The 6,340-nt window shown below is 47.6% G+C and overlaps 1 long non-coding RNA gene across 1 annotated transcript; it reads left to right on the plus strand.

Moving 5' to 3' along the window:
* The first annotated feature begins 5,112 nt into the window (after window positions 1–5,112).
* LOC108641089 lies at window positions 5,113–5,977 on the plus strand. Its single transcript, XR_001921748.2, has 3 exons — window positions 5,113–5,226; window positions 5,344–5,710; window positions 5,874–5,977. It is a non-coding gene; the product is annotated as an uncharacterized LOC108641089 (long non-coding RNA).
* Window positions 5,978–6,340: the final 363 nt, after the last annotated feature.

Below are 6,340 nucleotides of genomic sequence, written 5' to 3' on the forward strand. Positions count from 1 at the left end.
GGTGAAAGGGGAAGAAAAAGCCACTCTAGGACCCTCAGTGGATCTTTTTCAGTTTGGTCCCACTGAAACAAGACTGCAAATGGCTGGAACCTGCTAGGAACAAGAGCAAGGCAGATTTGCAGTTCAGGATCTCTCCTTCTGCCTTGCCTGTTTTCAATTGCCTTGGAGCATGTCTCCAATGCCTGCTTTGCCTCTGCAGTCAGAAACCTGCTAGATGTTAAGTCTGAGTTACCCTTTAACAGTTCAAACAGGAGGTGTAGCTTCTCTGTGGTTAAGCCTAAGATAGGCCTTAACCAATTGATGGCTCCCAGAAGTTTTTGCAGTTCGTTTAAGGTTAAGGTATCTTTTACCTTGAGCTGAAGTGGCTGGGAAGAGATCTCCTGCTGCGTGATTCTCCATCCAAGGTCAGTCCGGGGCTGTGATCACTGGCTTTTTTCTGGAGAGACCTGCAGTCCTGCATCTTGGACAGCATTGGTTAGAGCAGTAACAACAGACTGCAATTCAGTCTCCGTGGCTGTGGCAATTAAAATGTCATCTATGTAATGGTAGATGATTACTGAAGGATAAAGCTTTCTGATAGGATGAATAGCTTTTGCCACAACGTTTTGGCATATGGTCGGACTGTTTCGCACCCCCTGAGGAAGAACAACCCAGTGGTATCTCTGCATGGGCTGTGCATTGTTCAGAGCGGGGATAGAAAAGGAAAACTGTGGAATACCCTCAGGATGCAAAAAGATGGTAAAGAAGCAGTCCTTTAAATCAATTACCATTAACGGTTATCCTGCTGGAAGCAGAGCAGGGGAAGGGAGTCCAGGCTGCAATGCCCCTATGTATTCTATTACTGAGTTAACTGCTCTTAAGTCATGCAACATTCTCCACCTGCCACTTTTCTTCAGGATACAAAACATGGGTGTATTCCAGGGACTCGCAGTTGGCACAACATGTCCTGCTTCAAGCTGCTTTTTTATAAATTCTCTTAAATGAGCAAGCTGTTCCTTTTTTATGGGCCATTGATCAATCCAGATAGGCTCATCACTTTTCCAAACCAGTTTAATTTGTCCTTGGAATGGCTATTCAATGGCCCCTACTGCAAAACCTGGTTGCCTGCAGGAGCAATTTGCATGACTGTGCCGAACTGCCCCAAGATATCCCTCCCCCAAAACATGCATGGTATAGGAGCAACAAAAGGAGCTATCTTGGCCACTTGTCCCTCTGGCCCCAGCACTGTGCATATTTAAGCACTCTGCCTGGGCCTTTGTGTACCCCCCACCCCCTGCATAGTTGAGGCTGGGTAAACAATAGGCCAGTCAGGAGGCCATTCTGTCCTTTATGATGGTAACATTGGCCCCTGTGTCCACCAATCCTGTGAATCTGCACCCATCTATTTGGCACATCATCTTAGGCTGTGTTGTTGTAATGGTTCTTGCCCAATAGATTTGTGGCTCTCCTGTGCTTCCAAAAGTCCCTGAGCCCCTCTCCCCTTCCCCAGCAGGAGATGCGCTGAAAAAAGGGATTAGTCGGGCCACTTTTTGTCCTTTAGGTATGTGACAGGGGGGTACTGGGGTCCACACCATGATTTGAATCTCACTGTGGGAATCTGAGTCTATTACTCCAGGCAGAACAAACATCATAGTGGTTGATGATCTCCCTATTAACAGTGCATGTACCCCTGGGGTCAACGGTCCCCAAACCCCTGTAGGAATTAACACTACAGCAGTAGATGTTATAGTTACTGGTTCTCTGCTGGATAAATCCAGCCCAGCACTGGCTATAGTGGAGGGGCGCAGATCACCAGCCTGTTTTCCTGAGCCAAATTTGTTTGTTGTGCCGGGGTGTGCGACCTTGCCCCCCATCTCCAGTTTCCCTGCTGTGAGGAGTTTTTTGACCCCTGCTTCCCTTGCTGACACTTTTGGCACACTAGTGTGGGGGTTTTCTTAGGGCAATTCCTTTGAAAATGATCAGCAGCACCACATCTGAAGTAACCGCTTTTAGGTTTTGCCCCCTCCTGCACTCAGCTGCGCGCTTAAGGCTGTAACCAGAGAAGCAGTTTGGTGTTCGATCAACCCAACACCCTGGCAGGCTCAAACTGTCTCAGCAATGCTGCAGTTTTCCCTTTTAGGGAGAGTTTGCAAAGCTCTTTTACAATCTGGGTTTGAGTTCTCATATACCAGTTGCTTAAAAAACATTTCTCTAGCTTCGTGTTCAATTTGCTCCATTTGCCTGTTTAAAGCAGCCTGCAGTCAATCAAGAAACTGAGAGAAGGCTTCAGTAGAACCTTGTAAAACCTTTGTGAAGTCTCTGTACTTGGAAGTTTTCTCATAGCTCTCAAAGCCAGTTTTGCAATCACTTCATAAACTTCTCGGGGATAGCCTGTTTGTGAGCCTACTGTGGCAAAATCCCCTTCTGTTAAGTGATTGCTTGTTATGCCTGCTTGTGGATTATTCGCATCCACTGCACAATTCTCCCAGAAATCCGTCAACCAAATGCTGTACTGTGTATTTGTTAGGACCAGTTTTAGCAAAGTTTTCCAATCATTTGGGGTAAAGACGTAAGTTGAACTCAACGTCTCCAAATATGCAAATATATTAGCTGAGGAAACACCAGTTTCTCTTACTAACTGCCTCACTTCCTTTGTTACCTCATACAGCAGCAGTTGGAACTGAGAGGCCTGGCGTGGGCGGAATATAACTGGACATGCATGGACCACTTGCAAATTTCCCACCTGCATCGCTTCCTTGTGGCATCTACTCTACTGGTCGACCGATCTCCCTGCTCCCGCCCTCTTACTCTCTCCCAGGGGGACCATCTCTGGTCCCTCTTCATCATCCTCTAGTGCCTTTCCACCTGTGGCCCTGGTATATTCGGTTCCCCGTAGCTGTGTGGCAGAGAATGACTGACGTGGCGCGAAGGGACCTCCCCCCCACCATGCCTGCAACTGGAACCAGCTGGAAGAGACAGGTCAGGTTCCAGTCTGTTTCGCACACAAGACATCTCCGCCCGTCGCTGTTAATCTGCAGCTTGAGGGGGCGAATTTGCTGGGTTCCCTCCCCCATCGCTGTAACAGGGCCCCACGCCTCACTCCTGTGGGCCGGATTTTCATGTTACCAGTTCCCGTTCCCTCCTCATAATCCGTGCTTCTGCTAAGACCGGAATCTAACCCGACACTTAAATCACGAACATTCCCTGCCTGCCCGCGCAGATCCTCCCCTGAATTTAAATCTGTTTGGGTTGCATGTGGTGTATTCCCCCCACTTTGTGTATGTCTGTGTGGTGGATTTGGGCTGTGGTTAACAGCCTGGATGGGGGTTTGTGTATTGGTGTGGGTTGGGTGTTCTGTTCGTCTTTGTGCTCTGTGTAATGCTTCCATGATGATTGACCAAGTAGGGATGCTGTTATTAGCTTGGGTGTCACCTGCTCTGGCTTTATCTCTCGTGAGCTTTCCAAGTTTGTCCCAAATTTCTATATTTAGAGTTTCCACCAATGGCAGTTTTGGTGCTAGAGATTTTATCCATTGCACAAGTTCTATTAACTCTGCGTGTGTGGTTTGTACTTGATATGATCTTAACAAGAGGCACAGAGCTTCTGTATCTTTGTTTCTGTAGAGTAGTTGTTTCCCATGTTGGGTTTTACCTTATCTGGTCGCTTTCGAGTTCCTCATGTGTGTTTGCTTTGTTCGCAGCTTCTGAGATTTTATTTTCGATTTCAGCTCGGGCTGCAGATTTTTGTGGTCTCCAGCAGCTCCAGTGTCTCGCTGTCTCCGGCGAGCTGCAGTGGCAGCTCTGGCAGTGATTCCTGCTCCCTCTGCGGTGGCAGTTCACGGCAGGTCCTGTGGAGTGGTCCCGGGCAGCAGCGGTGGTGGTGGAGGCAGCGGCAGCCTCGATCCATCTTGTCTTGGTTTTTTTTCTTCTCCTGGATCAGTGCCCCCTTTATCTTTTTTGAGCTCAGTTTAATGTTGGTATGTTGAAATTGTGTGAACAATTTCCCTTGCATTTCCGTGTGTTTTGCTTTAGCACAGTTTGGGTGTGATCAGTTAGTCAAAATGGCTACAAGAGTTGAAGTTAGAACAAAGGTGGATTCTTGCCAGATGCCAAGGAGGAGTTTTGGCAGGTGAATAAAGTTTTCTCATCTCCTATGACCACCTGTTGTGATCCAATTAGCAGTGGAGAGCAAAGTATGTTTTCCTTATGTATCCAATGTAGTGTGAACAAGAACTGAGCATCATGAGCACTATATAAACTGTCTTTCTTCTAATAAAGCCGACATTTTGCCGACCATAATGGTCTGTGAGTGATCTGTCCATGCCTCTCCACTAATAATTGGTGCCTGAAAAACAGGGACTCCAAATTCGTCAGTTCTCCGGGACTTAAGGCAAATAGAAGAGCCAAGGGAAGCAGCCGTTATATGTAGCAGTGTCCCTGGTGCTGCGAAAAAAGCCGTGCACGGTGAAACTACAATCTCGCCTTGGCCAGGCGAGTTGGCTGGGAGGAGCATGGGGCCCGCGCTATTCAAAGAGGAAAAAGCAGTGGAAAAGCTCCTCCAATCTATAGTCTCTCTAAGAGAGCCAGATTATGATGAAAAAGCCCTTAAAGGGTTACTGGAATGGGCGAGAGCGAAGAAGCTAATTCCGACCGCTCAGGCCGCCTTTGAGGTATCTAACAGTTATGGGACGAGATCTCTAAGGGATCAAAGGATGCTAAAAAATACCCTGTGATTTGGTGTCTGTTAGTCGAATCGCTGGAAAATTATAATGCTATGAAGTGAGCATCTGCGGCTGCAGAGGCGGCTGTAAAGGTAACTCTCCAGGGAAACAGTGAGATTTTGGAGCAAATGTGTGTAGAGCAGTTTGTTTTCGGGGAGGTTTCGATGCCTGCGCCTGCAAAGACGCAATTTGTAAAAGTTTTAAAAGCCACAGGTTTATCTTGGTTCAGCAGCGTGCCAGCGCTGGCAGAAAAAGCAGAGCCCGTGGAGAGCAACGCTGGCGCCGCGCCATCGGCACACCCCCAGCTGGGCCTGCTGTGGGCGCTGAGTCACCGACTGCTACTGCACATGCGCCGCCCGGAACAGAGCTGCCAGGAGCCTCTGCGTCACTACATCGCTACCGCTTGGAACCACCATGTCGTCTGAAATTACACCATCATCAGTCGTCGCATCAGAACCCGGAAGTCCCTCCACGGAAACTGCAGCTGCTGTAGTCGGAGAGCAGACTTCAGGCTGCTCAGGGAATTAGTAAGTAAGGTCACCTGGCAAAGTGTATTTGCAGGTGCTCGAGTGTGGTGGTTTGGAAAAAACCTTTCCCCCTGGGGCTGGTAACAGTCTGTTCCAGAGGTGGTGTTTTTGATACAGGATCAATTAAAAACTTTGTGCGCCCTTGTGGAAATTACATACTCACAGAATCAGAAGAGAAGAGGTTAATTTTAACTGCATAGCTGAAGGAGAGGCAGCCATGATTTGAAACACCACGTGTGGCATGGGGCTGGCCAGCGGTAGGGGGCAGGAGCAGCACAGCGACTGAGTGAAGCCCCCCTGAAGCTGGTGACCGAGGGGGACCCCGAAAGATCGGGAAGACCCCCTGGGTTGCATCTTCTTTCCCCCCGGCAGTGGGGGGGAGAGGAAAGCAGCAGCAAAAGCAAATATGGCATGGACCAGACCTAGAGACACAAGGATGTCCAACGGGAAGAGAGAGAGAGAGTCGGTTGGAATCAGTTCTAGGGTAAGGACTAAACTAAAAGCCCTTAGAATTCTTTGACCCCAGGGAGGAGGAGTGGAAATCCCTAAAGAAGTCTCCCGAGAGCTAGCCGGGGGCCGGAACCTTCACGGAGCAAGAGCAGGGGATGGAGACTTTAAACTTTAAACCTTTGTACTTTGTGCTGCAGACATGGTGACACGGGTGTTCCTCTGAAATTCACGGTAATACCCTCGGATAAGGTGGCTGAAGAGCGAGAAGTGGGGGCAGACCCCCCATACTCCTTAGAAGAAAGAAGAATTCCAGCTATGACAAATCAAAACTGCTGCCTTAAAGATAAGAGACACTTCCAAGTGCTGCAGAAATTAATTTGGAAGAAATGGAAGTGAAAAGAAGACTTCTTCTTTCTTTCTAGAATTTTTCTGAAGGAAAGGAGAGACAGTCTACGTATATATATTGTTTCACCATAGAAGAGATAGTTAAAATTATTATATATATGTATGTATATGTATTATAATATTTATTAAGTAATAAATTGTTATATAATTCCCTTCCCCCATACTAAAGTGTGCCTGTCTGAAAACTTCTCTCTCACATTAGAACAAATTGTAGAAAAACTTTTGAAATTAGCTTTTTTTGAAACTTTTTTTTCCAAAC

The sequence above is a fragment of the Manacus vitellinus genome, unplaced genomic scaffold (assembly GCF_001715985.3).
Source record: "Manacus vitellinus isolate BGI_N305 unplaced genomic scaffold, ASM171598v3 scaffold_50_pilon, whole genome shotgun sequence".
Taxonomy (NCBI): Eukaryota; Metazoa; Chordata; class Aves; order Passeriformes; family Pipridae; genus Manacus; species Manacus vitellinus.